The sequence below is a fragment of the Scleropages formosus genome, chromosome 3, assembly GCF_900964775.1.
Source record: "Scleropages formosus chromosome 3, fSclFor1.1, whole genome shotgun sequence".
NCBI lineage: Eukaryota > Metazoa > Chordata > Actinopteri > Osteoglossiformes > Osteoglossidae > Scleropages > Scleropages formosus.
In genome coordinates this window covers 30498901-30516236 of record NC_041808.1, presented here as the reverse complement: position 1 = coordinate 30516236, position 17336 = coordinate 30498901, and positions in this window count along the sequence as shown.

The following is a 17336-nucleotide window of genomic DNA, read 5'->3' as shown; positions in this document are numbered from 1 at the left end:
TACAGCGCATGAATATTTATACTGCACCTGAACTTAAGAGATCATGGGCAAAATGAGTCTGGAAGAGATGACTTTTCAGACCCTTTTTAAATGTGGACAGAGATTCAGCAGTTCTGAGTGAGATGGAGGTCGTTCTACCGCAATGGAGCCAGAACCAAGAACCTCCATGCTTTACTTTTTGTGTGTGGAACCACCAAGTAAGTAGATGTGGCAGAACATAGCGGTCTGGTTGCGGTGTAGCAGGTGATCAAGTCTTGTATAAGCATAAAATATAATTTTTAAAGGTTTCATGTAATAGGACCACTTTTGTAAACATTTTCTCATTTGTCTGATGTTTTTCATCAAACTCCTAGTTCCGAAGGTATTGGGTTTGATCCTCACCTATGGCTAATATCAATCAAAATCAATAATATCAGAATTGTTTGAAATTACTTTCAATAACTGACAATACTTTATGCATTAATAACTTTCTCTAAGAAGCCAAAAATTTGTGAAATGTTTGTATCGTCCCTTGTATTATGTTTATAAAACAGGCGTTTACAAAATGGGGTGGCGCGCAGTGGGTTGGACCAGGTCTTGTTCTCCAGTGGGTCTGGGGTTCAAGTCCCCATTGGGGTGCCTTGTGACCGATTGGTGTCCTGTCCTGGGCGTGTCTCCTCCAGCCTTACGCCCTGTGTGGCTGGGTTAGGCTCAGGCTCCGCGTGACCCCAAATGGGACAAGCGGTTCAGAAAGTGTGTGTGTGTGTTTACATTTATGAAATGTATGATTTTTCTACTTTTTTCTGGAACATTTTGTGCCACGGTCTGTGAAATCCAACACGTGTAAAATTGAGGTCTGACGAATCGTGAGCCTGAACAGAGCTTTGCATTGTTCAGCGACCCAGAGACGCTTTGCTGACCGTAGTTAGTTTTACAGAATCGGTTAAGTGCAGGAAGTGCAATGCTGGTATGGCAGAGGCTTGCGAACTGACTGGGATTGAATGGGATAGGAGGATAAGAAGAAACAGACGAGAAAGCAAGAAAGGAGGTAAGGTTATGGAGTCTGGTGCCCATGTAGGCCCTCCCTAGTTACTCTCGACCTGCTGCTGACGTCTGTGGGCTCATGTCAGAGAGCAGCACATGTGGGCATGTAGGGACTGGGGCTGTGTCTGGTTAGGCACTCTCATCATTACCGTATCATTGCTTTTGGGACTCAACTGTTATGTGCTTCCTCTTCTCATCTGCTCATTTGTTTTTCCATTCCTTCATTCGCTCCTCCATCCTCCATCGTCTCCCTTCATTTGCCCTCACGTAAATGTTATATGTATTCAATGTTTCCTTCTGTCGCTTTCAGTGATATATGGATTTCTTTTTGTCACACGCTGCCTGACTCCAGACGTAGTGTTCCCAATGTCTGTTTTCTTTCATTTACTGACATTTACTGACATTTACTGCCTTAATGGTGTTGTACTCTCCCACTTAATTTCCCCACATTCTGATTTTATTGTTCTCCTCTTTTCAGTATCACTGTTCATTTAAATGCTTCAGCATATTATTCTTCCCTCCTTTCCCAGATGTATTATGTTTATAGGTATCTCAAAAAAAAAAAGTTACTAGGGAGGTGATCAGGAATTGTGCATATTTGGATAACGTTTTATACAGCTATTTGTGTGATGAACATTGGTTGATATGATGGAAAGAAACCAACTGCATTTAAGAATCACATTGCATGTAAATGTCTCTTTCTGCTAATGTAAAGCACACAATGTATTTTCTATGAGATGTACATCACTTTGGAGAAAAGTGTCTGCTAAATGAATACATGTAAATGTAAATGTCTTCCTCCTGTTCTCTTAGAGTACCTTCATATTTCCTCACACCTTCTAGCTGACTGTAGTTAAATATCGTATTGCTATTACTCAACTGGGGTGGCACTGTGACACAGTGGGTTGGACCGGGTCCTGCTCTCAGGTGGGTCTGCGGTTCAAGTCCTGCTTGGGGTGCCTTGTGATGAGTGGTGTCCCAGCCAGGGTGTGCCCCCTCCAGCCTTGCGCCCTGCATCTCTTGGTTAGGCTCCGGCCCCATATGGGGCAAGCAGTTCAGATGATGTCTGTATTACTCAACTATATTATTATTTTTCAAAATATTTTGTTCTCCTGCTTACTTTCATGCAAAGAAACTATCATTATGTGCCGTTGGGTATTTCATTACAGATGCTCCTCTACTTTTGATGGCTCGACTTAGGATTTTTCAAAGTTACGATAAGCCATACGCATTCCATAGAATCCGTACTTCGAATTTTGAATTTCGATCCGTTCTTGCACTTGCAATATGCAGTAGGATACTCTCTCCTGATGCTGGGCAATGACAGCGAGCTGCAGCATTCACTCAATCACGCTAGCAGTCTCTGCAGCGATCACGTCAACGAGTGTAAACGAGCGCAAGTGTAAACAACCGATACTGTGTTGAAAACGTTTTTTTATTTTGTGTTTTCGCATCCCATCATGTATACTAAACGACCATATATGTCTCCTGCCTAAATTTTCCCAGGCTATGTAGGCTATGGTACGAGTTCTCAGCATGGTTGAGCTATGACATTCGATAGGTACGGTACTGTATTCTTTTTCGACTTACGATTTTTCGACTTACGATGGGTTTATTGCAACCTAACTCCATCGTTCATCGAGCAACATCTGTATATTGTTTAGGTTGATACCGTTAAATATTTTACTGGCTCAGAACGTGCTGCCCATATTTTATCTGATTCTTCACTTCTTTGTCCCCACTCTGTCTCCCACATATCCTCCCTGAGCTGCTCTGCCTATTTAATGTAAATTGGAGGACTAAGTACCGCTATACAGTTGTTTTCATTAATTATACTGCAATTTTACCCTGAAAACTTTGCACAACCTGTACTTCTGCTAGCAAACATAATAGCTTATTTAGATCACAATTTAGAGGGGCCCAGAAACTATTTAAAGTGGTGGGATTTAAAATGGCCATGGAGAGTAAAAGATTTAATTACTTCCACTCCTGGTCATAGGTGAAAGTGGGCTATCTTTACTATCCATGGAGGTCACGGAACAGAGGGACCAGTTGCCTACACCTCCTACTCTCCTGCCCGGGTGTCATGAACAGGAAACTGCGGGGGAGGAAGGGAGAGCGCAAGGACGGAAAGAGGAGAGCAAGGCCTGGTGCTAACAAAGTGAGGACAGAGCCCTCCCCGTCTTGTCTTTCTAATTACCCTCAGCAGATCATGACAAACTGCGGCACAGAGCAGGAGGCCATTAACAACGCGACCACTCCTTCTGCCGCTTGTTTCTACAGATAGGCCTTTACAGAGGGTATCTTCAAGTGCAGCATCTGACAAGGGGATCAGCGTAATGTACCACCCGAGACTTCTTAGCAGCACCGTTGCTTCAATATACTGTTTTCAGCATCTGCTCAGTCCAACATTGACATCCCATGGACACCTTTAAGCATGTGAGTTTATTATTCTCCAATGACATGTTCATACCACATTTACTGAAGAGTGCAGTAAATGTGAGTTTCTGAATATTCATTCTGTAAATACCTGTATATACTATACCATATACAGTGCTGTACTACATGATATATAGTACCACAGATGCTCCTCGATTTACGATGGTTCAACTTATTTCTACATTATGATGGGGAGCTGCCGATAGACATTCAGTAGAAACTGTACTTTGAATCTTAAATTTAGATTTTTTTCCCAGGCCAAAGATATGCGGAGCGATACTCTCTCGTGATGCTGGGCAGTGTCAGCAATCCACATCTTCCATTCTGTCATGCAGAGGTGTGAATTAAATGGATTTTCCACTTGCAATATTTTCAACTTATTATGGGTTTTGCGGAACGTAACCCCATCGTAAGTCGGGGTCCACCTATATATGGAATTTGTTTTGGGTTTTTTTCCTTATTTCAGTCTCATTCAGGTCATGTAGTATTTAGGCGTGAATTACAAATTTTAATTAGTTTCGAAGCCACACTCTTGCTATTTTGTCACTTTTTAATTTTTTTTTTTTCCCCAGAGCAGATCTTAGCTTGTGTCTTTCTCATTCTTGTGTATTCTTCTATAAATGCAAGGTTTGTACTATATATAAATAGTTCTACTAAGGCTCTGTTCCATGATTTTATCCTACTCTATGTTCATTCCCAAATGCCATTCTACCACACCATTATTTATTTCTGTTTTCAAGCAATCACTGAACTAAATACTTTTCATTTAAAGAAAGCAGCCAAAGGGGAAAATTGACAGCAAAAAAGACTCCTCTTCCCTGTTACTAAAACACTGTCCCAGTTTCTCAGTCTATTTCAACTGTGCACACAACCTCACTGTGTAACTCTCTTATCTTAGGAATACTCTATGTGGTCACAGAAAGTTGGCCCACAAATAACTACTGAAATGCAGTGACAAAAGCTAATTTTACCCCAGTGGTAGCAATTATTAGCAGGCTGAAATACATGTCAGACTGACTATGGAAGACAAGTAAGCATTTGTGACAAGGGAACTGTAGCACTGTGCTAATAATGAACCTATGCATGTGAGTTTTTCAGAAATTGTACTGTTCACACATTAGAAGAATGGAACTGTGCTTGTTCCAATCTAGGTGTATAACTCAGGGATCTCACAGAGTCATTGGACAATTGTATCAAACACCCATGGTCAACCCCCTCCTTTACATTTATTCATTTAGCTGACACTTTTCCCCAAAGTAACTTACAATTATTTATCCATTTGTACAGCCGGGTAATTTTTACTGGAGTAATTCAGGGTAAGTACTCTGCTCAAGGGTACTACAGCTAGAAATGAGGCTCAAACCTGTAACCTTCACATCCAAAGGCAGTCACTCTGACCACTACTCTACCACCTCTCCCTTCAACAAAAGACTGCCATCAGACCTCCCTCCTTCTTGTCTTTTTGAAAGCCATATCACTTCTGCATTAAGCCCCTATATAAGATCACCACCTGTAGTATAATGTCCAACCTACAACTTCATAAGTGTTTGACACCAGCTCTCTCCAATCTGCCCTTATTGCCCTCAATAATCTCACACCCATTCTTGCAGCTACCCAATCATTATACCATCTGTCCCCTACCCCCCGGCCAGGCTATACTGTAATTCCCAACCTTTCACTCTCTTACTTACTACAACTCCATGTCAATCTGGCTAAGTTCTAGGTGTGCATTGTATTCTTGTCTTGTCTGGACATATCCTCTTCAGCCTTGTAAAAGACACATCTTATCATACTAAAATCAAGGCTGATGACAGGACCCCTTTCAATGTTTCATTTATCCTCTTCTAGAACTTCCTTGTCCATCTCATCTTTCTCTGCTGATTTCTACCCTCAGAGGTGCAGACATCAGTAAATCACTAATCTCTACATCATCCTTCCTCTCAAAGCTCCTCAGAACCTGGATCATGCCATAAACAGATGGAGACTAAAAAGTAATCTCTTGTCCCCTGCTGCCTTATGGAATCTTACTCTGTCTAATCTCCTTCAAGATATAGCCGTGATGTCCTCCCTCTTTACCATTGCAATGCTGACATCCTCAACCTGTAAGCAGGCCTGTGATTTTTCTTCCCTAACCCTCTCTTAAGATGTCATATGTGCAAAAGTACTAGCAGGTTTGTTTCTTCCCATGTATTATCTAAAACAATAGATGAAACTATTTATAAACCACTGTCTTCTTTCTCCGTAACAGAAGGTTATATTCTACCGGTTAATCCACTACAGTTGTTAGTCAGGGGAGATAACCCAGCAGCTGAGAGCTTCACACTTAATATTAGTCATATACCCCACGTCTGTCACTGGGAACATTTTAGGTGGAAGACTTTTTGTATGTCCTTTGCCAACTACATCTAATCTCCTCTGTGGACAATGAGTGCCACACAAGGCCCAGTCCTTAGTACAGAATTCAGTTCTTGAAGTACATCTGATTTCCAGAGCTCACACGAGACTTCAAAATTTTGACATACCCTCTTACGCTCATGAAAATTCAATACTGCCTTCTGCATCATTCCATCAAAATTAGCTTAACTTAAAATATGACACACTGCATCTACCGGCTAAATTCTCAAAGGTAGATAGGGCACATGCTTTTCCGGATCTATGCACTTTCAGTACTGGACTAGATCAACTTTAATACATCACACATCTCCTCTAGGTGATTCTGAGCTACTCTATTAAAGTCTTCCTAGCTGCCTGTAACATTAAATTTGCCTGTCATAGTGCAGGCTGAATTAAGCTTTCACTGTCAGGTTTCAGTATTACTAATCATCATAATTAAACAACACTATTTATTGCTTAATTCTGTATTTAAATTAAATAGTTATGACACCAAAACTCCAAGTTACTCACCAGCTATGACCTCTTAGGCAGGGTTGCAGTGGTTTGCAGCCTATTCAGGAAGCACAGGGAATTAGGCTGGTGAAAGTGCACTCCAAATCTTCACCAATCCATCACAGGGTAGCCAAGCACATGGCACAACCCAGGCGGTGTGAGGTATCCATATTGCCCACTGTGCCACCATGGCAAACTAAACTGCAAATGAATAATCGCAATTGCTCAAGTTTTTGCATATTGAATCCATACATTTGAAAACTCTTCAGTTATAGATAAGATGAATCTCTGGTAAATACAACTCTGGTAAATATAAAAAACCAAGCAAGTTAAAATCTTCATGTTCTCAAGCCCCCAGCTCCCATGCTCCGTTTCATGGTTGGTGAGAATCAATCAAGCGGTAAATTGTCTCAGAAGAAGCACTTATCTCTGAGAGAGAGAGAGAGAAAAGGAGGGGAATGAAAAAGGAGAGAAAAGTAAGGAGGAACAGCTGGGGAATACAGACAAGTAGACTGGACAGCAGGAGTATCAAGATAAAACCACAGGTGCTTTTATTACACTACAAACAGCAATCGGTGGTGTTTCACTTAAACTGAATAATGACTGAGGTTCTCCAAATTCAAGTGCCAGATAGGGGCTTTGCTCCCCTGAGGAAATCATTCAACGGGAACTCTTCAGAAGAGATTCAATTAATAAATTTGTCAATAAACAGTTGAGAAAAAGAACAAAGTGTTAAATTGCAAGGGAAATTCATGCATACAGTGATTAAATGAGGACATTTCACTTCTACAGGATGATGGCTGACAAGGGGACCTGAAGAATTACACTGAAAATGAGTTGTGCAACAGGTCAAAAGCCATGGAACTGTGTGCTTGGGTGGAGATGTCGACTCTAAGGTACATGTAGCTTACTGCAATGTACTGTGTTCATCCTGGCCATTGGCCTGACATGTGCCTAATGTGCCACAAATGTTCTCGAGCCCCACACTGTCTGGCTGCCCGATGGAGATTTATGCTGACAGACGAAGCACAGTGCTGCCCCACGCTTCCCTACCTCAAACCTTCGTCCATCCCTCTGGCCAGCTCTCGGGTTGAGCTTTTCTGATCTCCGATGTGCATCTACACAGCAAGGCTGTCATTGGCCCCGGGGCCCTTATGTATGAGCAAGATGAGTCCTCTCCTTACTGTAGCCTGAGAGCTGTTTTAATAGAAGAGGTCAAGCCACCAGCTAATGGGGCACAGCCTCTGCATACCCTTGTCAGGGTCGGGGAAGGAAAGCACTCAGTGACATACTAGTGGGGAATGTGCTGGGGAACAAATCTCTTAGCTCCAGATATGCTTACTATACAATTTCTCTACACATGTAGTTGTGTCTAGATTCCTGTGATGCACAGCTGGCAAAGTCAGCAATGATTTATTGGTGCTTAAAGTTTAAATAAAAGTTGGTACAATCTCAGAGAAGTCATCTTGGATGCACTGAAGTGAAACCTGTTTGCCCGCAGTTTGCCACAGTTAGTTACAGGCCTCTCATGAAATATTCTCATTTTTTAATGAAAGTTTCTATGTCTCTGCCTCAGAGAGGATCCTACAACTCAGCCAGAGCCTAAAGAAGACTTTTCTTTGCTCTTTCTTTTTTGTTCCTAAGAAAATATTCACTGGTTCCCACTGGAAGAGTTTGATCAGTGAGCTAAAAATCAACAGTTCATTATAAACTACTTGAGCATTCAGATTATAGATTCTGCATTATTGATTTGCGTGCAAGACTACTCAAGCAATACACTGCAGAAGTGTGTGAACAATGTTAGAGAATGCAATAAATACATATTCAGAGATGCACGCAAAATATGAAGTTCAGCCACACTTTTCAGTTCAGAGCCTCCTTGTTCTGGCATGGACATTTTCTTACCGCCATCCTCATACATGTAAGTCTTGTTCAGGCAACCCAACAGTAAGATGCAAGAGAAAAATGTGACATCGTGTAACATTCTAGAACATTTTATCAGCACAGAACATACCACCATGTCAAGTGAGCGTGACTCATTGCCGTTGGCTGCCAGCTATAAGTTGTCCAAGCTACAACTTTGACCTTCTGTTTAGCAAGCTGGCTGATTCCACTTTTTACGTAACGAGAATGTGTCGTTTTTCGAATACACTGCACCGTGCATTTCTTGCCGTATCCTCACTTTACTCCACTGATTCATTCGAAAAGCCCCGTCACCTTCCACTGAAGTTCCACTACATGAAATTTTGCATTTCTATGCAGCATATTGGTTCATCAGCCACCTGTGGTGACTCCATCAACCCACGCACTCTGGACCAACCAACTGAGAAAAGCAACTATTAGACTCTGTCACTGATGATTCCACACCAGAATCAGTCACTGGATTGGCTCCAGTCCTCTGGGTCATCCCACACTCTCGGATCTCCCTCCACAGCTCTCCCAGACATCCTCTCTGTTCCCGGTGGTGTTGTCCTGATCCTCTACCCCCAGCTTGCTTACATCTGCTGAGGAGTACGTTCTGTCTACCTAACCTGCCTCATTAGGTAAAATCACTTATGAAGTGACTCTTATGTAGTCCTGTTACACAACTGAACGTTACGCAACACAGGATGGACAACTGCGATTACATTCTCTCTCACATCAGATTCTGGAGCAATCCTCTTTGGTGAGCCCCGCCACTGCAGCAGCATAGTGTCAGGCTACCTTAAAGCGAACCGTAGTAGATACAATTCATTCAGCTGCATTTCCAGCTGTAGTGATGCGTCTATTTGCTCCTCTGAAACAACTTTGACAATCACGATGCCAGTCACACGCAGTGATCCAGAATCTGGGTATCCCACGCTAATGTTAATGCTAATGGTAATGCAACCCCTAAAACATTTCAACTGTGACCAGCTCATCCTCTGGATAAATTGTCTATTTCGAAATATGTTGCAATAAAATGCACTTGATTGGTTTTCACCCCAATGGTCAAGTTGGACTTCCGCAAAAAATTGAAAACAACTTCAGACTACATCCACATTTTTCCACATTGTTGCCAAATATTTTTTATGTTCAACTGTATCCATGTGAATGACACTATTCAAAACCTATGCAATGTGGACACCTCAACTGCTGCACCACCCCCAGGCTTGCCCAGAGTGGAATCTGTGGGTGGGGATTTCACCAAGGACCAAATGTGCTAAACAGCACTCGCGAGAATGACTCGGATTACTTGATGAGCATGGATGCTAGTTGCCCTTCATTATGCAAAACACTGACTTTCACTGTAACCTCCCCTTCAAAGGAAAATCTTGCACTGTGAATGACAATCAAAGTAAGAACCGTGAAGATCCTCCTTGGATTGCCTCTGGGAAGGTACTGGGAGGAGTTTCATAGGAAAATGCAGCTAAATACTCCATCTGCAATGATGCTGTTCCAGTTTTCTCTTCTGAAGATTTTAGCATTTATTTATCCACTCTTCACTCTTGCTACTTTGTAGATATTGCTGTAAATGTGCCTAAGTCTATCTGTCTATTCATGTGTGGACTTGTTAGTGGGATTAACATCAAGAGCCGGCTCAGTCAACAACACACACACACACACACACACACACACACACACACACACACACACACACACACAGAAACATGTATTGCTAATAGAGACCAGTGCAGCTTCAGAACCACGGAAAGCTCCAGGCCCTGTTCTCATATTCACTAGACGCATTTGTGAACAAGGTGTGGCTGAAAATTGTTGTGCTGCATCTGTTCTACACAGGGCTGCTGAGTCTGTTTCTCAGAGGAGAAGCCCAGGAGCAGTCTGGGAGCCATGGCTTTAAAAATACTGGTGTTAGTCCCTCTCCTCTTTTCTGGAAGTAATTGACAGATGACTTGTATGACATGCTACTTGGACACAAATACTTTTACATTTATCACATGCTTTTCTCCGAAGCAACCTATAATAGGTCACCCATTTATGCAGCTGAGTAATTTTACTGGAGCAATTTTAGGGTAAGTACCTTGCTGAAGCATACTGCAGCTGGGGTTTGAACCTGTGACCTTGGGTTCAAAGGCAGCACCTCCAGCCAGTACACTTATAGCTTTTGCATGTGTGTGATTGGATATGAGCATGTACGTCTGGAATATTCAGACAAAGGCATTCCGGGCTGTGTAGACATGTTATCTTACACAATTCACCCAAGCTTCTACATCATCTGCAGCTCACAGGAAAACAGTACTCACCAATGCACTTATGCCCCTCCCTCTTCTCTTAATTGGAGACTTCTGACCGTCAGAAGCTCGACATACCATTGTGAGTGTGAAATATGAAATATTTACAGAGGTACTTAGAGAGGTTATTCAGTACAGAGAAGTGGACACCTCGGTTAGGGTCTGCTGGCAGGGCAGGGGGTGCTCGAGGGCCTGGGACGAGAACCGCATGCATTAATTAAAGACCATCCAGACCCGTCTGCTACTGTTCTGCATTCAAGGAGCCCTGTGGAGTCCTGTCAACTGAGGTCATGTGTAGGACATTTGCTCATACTGCTCTAGGATCCGCTGCCAACTCTTTTTGTGATGGTCAACAGCTTTGATGTGCAAGGAACTGAAATGGCTTGACACACAGTACACTCCTCCTACAAGAAGGACTAGAATGAAGAATTGAACAAATCCAGAGTATCAGGCCGAAAAATCTAGAAAGGGAAATTAATATTTCTAGCTTTTCACTAGTGATACCTAATTCATTCGTAGGCATTTGACACACGAGTCCCTGGATTACGAAAGAGTTCCGTGTCCTCACTCTGTCTTTAAGTCGAATTTGTATGTAAGTTGGAACAGTTAGGTATGGTGGGTATCTAACATTAGTTACTCAAATGTTTGTCTTAGGATATTGTATATCGTGTACCTTTCTGTGCATAAAAAACATTAAAGAAACACTTCCGGATACACGAAAACATCTTTAATGCAACAATACAGTAATAATAATGATAATACAATGTAATGATGTAATGATGATGATGATGATGATGATGATGATGATGATAATAATAATAATAATAAAACATTATGTGTCTGTAGACATGTAAAGTTTTGATGCGAATTGCAAAGTAGCGCCTTTTGTTATTACAAATAAGTGCATGTACAGTGACTTCAATTTATAAGAAAATAGGCTTAATTATGAAGTTTTTATTTCCACTGTTACTTAAAGGTGACAAAAAAAATTATTTCCAGTCAGTAAGGAGGTGGTTCGTAACTACGGGTTGTACATAAGTCGGACGTTTCTAACTTGGGAACTGCCTGTATTGTAAAGCTTTGTAAAGGAGTTTTAAAAGCTTGCTCTGATGTAAAGGAACAATCCTGGTTTCAGCAGTCTGCAGTTCCTGGGACGGCTGTACTCGCCATATGGAATCGGGAGGTATAGTGCTCCCTTGGAACTGCACACTAGTTTACAGTGCAAGAGAGTGCATTTATCCTGCAGATGGTACCCTGAGGCCATTTCCTCATCTTGATTCCCCAGGCAGAAAGGTGTGGAGTGCTCGTGCCAGCCAGCCGGCCAGAAGCCACGTTCACGCAGATGTCTGTGGACACCCAGCATTAACCTGCGAATCAGAGGGCTCACCAGCTTACTCCCTACAGGCATCTGTGGCAACGAGTGTGATGCCTATGACACGGCCAGCTCTGGAACTTGCCTGCAGCTTCCCAGATGTGGTTATTCTGCAGCTGACCTCACAGTCTCCTGGCATACACCTCAACTTTCACACCTGCCATATTGAAATCCAGTACGCAAAACGACAGGAAAAAGCACCGATCAGACATTAGCTTGAGGTACGTCTATAATGCGGATGTATGGAGTACAGCATGCAAACACCTGTCCTCACTGTCCTGGATTTATAAAGAGACATGCTTCTACCGCACAAAGTTCGCGCAAGACCACACATCCCCGTAAGTTTTGTTGGTCAGGTATTAGTGAAGATGTAAATGTTTATACGTATCTAAAAAAAAAAAAATAGCAGGAAGGTGATCAGTTATCAGCAGGAGGTGCGGTGGCGCGGTGGTGCGGTGGGTTGGACCAGGTCCTGCTTTCCAGTGGGTCTGGGGTTCAAGTCCCGCTTGGGGTGCCTTGCGACGGACTGGCGTCCTGTCCTGGGTATGTCCCCTCCCCCTCCGGCCTTCTGCCCTGTGTTGCCGGGTAGGCTCCGGCTCCCCGTGACCCCGTATGGGACAAGCGGTTCAGAAAATGTGTGTGTGTGTGTGATCAGTTATCGTCTATATTTGGATAAAATTTTATGCACCTACCTGTGTGATGAGCATTAGTTCATACGGTGGAAAGAAACAAACTGCATTTAACAATCACGCATCTGCAGCTATGTCTCTTTCTCCTAATGTAATGCGCACATTGTATTTTCGATGAGATGTACGTCGCTTTGGAGAAAAGCGTCCGCTAAATGAATAAATGTAAATGTAAAGACTGCTTACAGGTCATTTCCGTTGAGTAGGGAATTCAAATGGGAGGCATGTGCATTGTGGGACTGACGTTCTGAAGAGGTGCTCTGTGATTTTTGCAATGAAAACTTTAAGTCACTGGAAATTAACTGATGTCAAAAAGCAAAACTAGGAGGATTCGACTCCGTGCTCTTCTTTAGTTTTTAATCCTCTTCTCTTCGACAAGGTAACCCGCAGAGCGGTGACCCTCACAACATTAAAATCCCTGCTGCTTGTAACCAGAATGCCTAAACTGCATTACAACTGGCTATTGTTCACTTTTTCATTATGCTTTGAAAACCGTGTTTGCTTTAATGCAACAAAGATGCATTTATTTCTGGGATAATACAGTGTTAGTAATAAAAAAGTGACACCTGCTTGAATTATCTCTTTCATTTTTACTGTTGAGCACTGCAGTGCCAGAAATAACCTGTTTCCAACAGCGTTTCCATTTTTTCAGTACAATGGGGAAATGCATCTAATTCCCATGTACGTGCCCATTTGTAATAACAAAGAATATTGACTACTAATGAGTGTGTACATAAAGAGGATATACTGTTATTCTGTAAGCAATTTTACTACACAACACCCCAGGCAGAGCCGATTTGAAAATTAAAGGAATGGCAGGGACTTCCCATGGGTCGCTGCCGTCCAAGTACCTCCAACACCAACACCATTTATTCATGCAGAGGCATGTGGACGACACAGTCAACAAACCGTTAAAAGGCTTGAGGGGCTGCATATGTTCAAATGTTTACCCTTAAACAAACGATTCTGCATGGTATTTTTGAAATAGAGACATGCTGTGATGGCAGAATTGTCAACGGTTCACGAACGTGACCCTCCAAGTGCAAACAGAACACAAGTGATCTCAAGTGATCAAGACAGAGGACTTTTGAGCTGTCCCAGGTACAGCGCAGCAGAAAAATTCATCGAATTACCTCGCTTCATTCCTTTCATGCCACGACTTATAAAACTGAAGAACACATTCAGCACAGTTCATATTTATGTGAGCTGAACTTCCCTCAAAAGAGCTAATCCGACAAACTACCGATGATGTGATTTGAAAGGAGAGGCCCACCGGCAGGTAATGTAGTGGGTGACAAACATGGTAACTTCATGGTTGCTGGTTCATGTGTCATTAGTAGACCCTCCAGCGTGTCATCAACAGAAGACTGACTGAAACTGCTTGTCCCAAGTGGGGTTGTGGCAAACTGGAGCCTAGCCCAGCAACACAAGGTGCAAGGCTGGAGGGGGAGGGGACACACCCAGGACGGGATGCCAGTCCATCACAAGGCACACCCAACAGGACTCGAACCCCCGACCCATTAAAGAGCGTGACTCAAGCAAGCCCGCTGTGCCACCACATCCCCCATCAACAAAACACCTTAGTTAAAATACTCAGCTGAATGAATGGCTAAAGAATGGCCAAGAAGCCCAAGCTTGCTTAAAGGCATGGTCCTTCTTTTTAACATACTTGAGACTTTTCTTGTGTTCCTTTTCCACACCAGTCTTTCCTATGTTCCCCCAGGCATCTGACTGAAAAATGGAATTTAGGAAAGCAATTTCCCCTAGGATTTTGTTTTTAGTGTTGATTTTCCTACCAGCTAGTACCCCTCTGTGCTCATGAAGAAGCCACTCATGATACACAGGGCCTATTTAAAAACTTTTCAGCTTCTATGCAGCAGTAACTGGCTTATTTTTGCAGACCAAAGGGTACGGCTCCCCACCAAGCGCTCCATAACTCATATATGAGGTTTCACTCATTTGCCGGCCTGAGGATAAAACTCGCCGCATATGAAGCTCAAGATGAGGTTCAGCTGTTACGCTGGGATATGAGTATAGGACCTACAAGGGCAGTTACTGAAGTGGAACATATATTATACTGAGTTTAATCATAAATAAACATGAAAGGATACTGACAATTACAATGACATACTGAAAAAACAGCACAAAAACAGAGTTTTAAGATTGATGCGATTAATTCATAATTTACGTATATAAATTTAAATCTGCCAGGATTAAAAATATGGTAATCCATACATTCATATGTGCACATTAAGTCACTGCTCAAAAATATGAATTTTTAGTGTTGTATTACTTCACTATAAACATATTACACCAACATAGCTGCCAAAAGAGTGGATGATGAGACTCAAGCTGCTGAAATTGTGTCCTCTAGCATGAATCTTAAAACAGTCCAATTATTGGTGCAAAATAATAGAGCAATGGTGAAGTAACAGCTTTTTTTTTGTAAACAAATTGTATTTTGGGTAGGGGGGGGCATGGTGGCGAAGCAGGCTTGGTTGGGTCCTGCTCTCTGGTGAGTCTGGGGTTCGAGCCCTGCTTGGGGTGTCTTGTCATGGACTAGCATCCCGTCCTGGGTGTTTCCCCTGTGTCCTGTGTTGCCGGGTTAGGCTTCGGTTTGCCGCAACCCTGCTCGGGACAAGCGGTTTCAGACAGCGTGTGTATTTAGGGTATATTAAGTTATGAATGCTCATCTAATTTTTAATATTATGTTGTTATTTGTGGGCATTTTTAAATGAGGCAACTTATGTTTTCACCAATTCAGATAGATGTGAAATATTTGGCACTTTTCTTAAGGTATTCGTACCTTTCTCATGGATAACAAGTGCAACTCCTCCTGGAATTTAAGGGTGTCAGTTCACGTCCCTAATAATTATACAACATATGGCTTGTGGTGTCAGTCAGTCATTCCTTTCAGAACTTTGGGAGAGAAGTGTAACACGATCACACTTTTCAGCTTTAATGAGAATTCCTTCTAGTGTGTTGTGAGGGCATCGGGTGTCTTGTGGGGACCCAGTAAACATGTCTTGACAGAACCACGGTGACAAATAACCTTTTATGAAGGTGACGAGTAAGTGATATGCTGGTTAAAGAGGTGGACCCACCAGGTCAACAGACATCCTTGTACCGGAATAATTGCGATGCATGGCTGCAAACAAATTCAGTTTCTTAGCTTATCACCAGTTTATAGACTAATGGTAAAAGAATTCTAGTTACCTCTAAACTTATGGATTTAGCAGTATCTTAGTACATAGAAATACAAAGCAAACTTTGAATTACATTTACATTAATTCATTTAGCTGATGCTTTTCTCCAAAGCGACTTACAGTGTTAATCTAACTACATCAATTTATCCATTTGTACAGCTGGGTTATTTTTACTGGAGCAATTTAGGGTAAGGACCTTGCTCAGAGAGCTAGAGAACTGGGGCAGTTGGGAAACACAACACTGACAGTTGCTGTAATTCTTGTACAGTAAAAAACTGAGTTAAATTGTTGATAATCTTCTAACCAGCCAAGTAACATTCTTGGAATGGAGTACTGATACAGTGCTGATAACTTGGGATGCTTTGTGTGGGCAGTGGATTAAATTTAAATCCACCTTGTCCGCTATTATTTTATTATTATTTTATTTTCCTGCCTCCTTCTGTTTCATTCTAGTGATGAATATTGTAGTGTTCAAAGACTTTTTTCCCTCTCTGCGTTCCTATTAGATTTAAAACAATTGATTTTCACTTCCTCACATGCTCCATGCTTTATTTATTATTTCCATTTGCAGACAGTATGGAGCTTTGAGTTCATGGAATGTAAAAATGAAGGCAAAGCACAAAGTTCAACTTCTGACTGTTTTTAAAAGTTTTTCTCTGCAAGGATTTTTCCCACTCAGAAATTTCAACGGGAGACCCTTACATCAACCTCTCCTTTTGCACAACCTTCTCGAGAAGCAATGAATCCGATGGCTAATGCTGATCCAACAGCAAAAGTAACATGAAGTAGCTGGCTGTGGGTGGCTGTGGTGTGGAACACTGGAAATGTGAAATGTGCTTTAACAATTTTATCTCTTGGGCAGCAAATCATTTTTAGATATGTTCTGACTCTTTGCACACACAAGTTACAACTTCGTGACTCTCTGTGAACATATAAAGGCGTACCCCACTATCTGCCCTCCCGGTATCAGCGCTTTCACTATAACTCCTCTTGAAAATTAATACCCTTTTTCACTATCTGTCCTGATCCTTCCTGCTAGAACGCCTCTTTTTCAAAGCATCTCTGAGAAAATGTAAAAATTAGCCTATAAGAACACATTTTCTTACTGAACATGACAAAAAAAAAATGATAGAAAACATATTGTAGTGGTGGTGATGGGATTAGTAGCTCTCCCATAATGCAGCACTGCTGCTGTGGATGTAAATAGTAGTTGGACAACTATTGTGGGGAGTTATGAGGGATTAATGACTCCCGTGTTGTTCTGTTCTTTAGAGCTTTTGGACAGGCATGTGTGTGTGTGTGCTCTGTGAGTGCCGCTGTCTAACAATGCGGAGGCGCAATAAAACTCCTGTTCCAACACTTCTGTCTCCCGAGCCGTCTTTCTGTAACACCATCGACAGCACAGTCTAGGGGGGTTATTACAATATTTCTGGGAAATTTAAATAAATAATGTATAGTGTGCTGTTGTACTTTATTATTATGATTATTTCAATTTATCATTTACATTTAAATT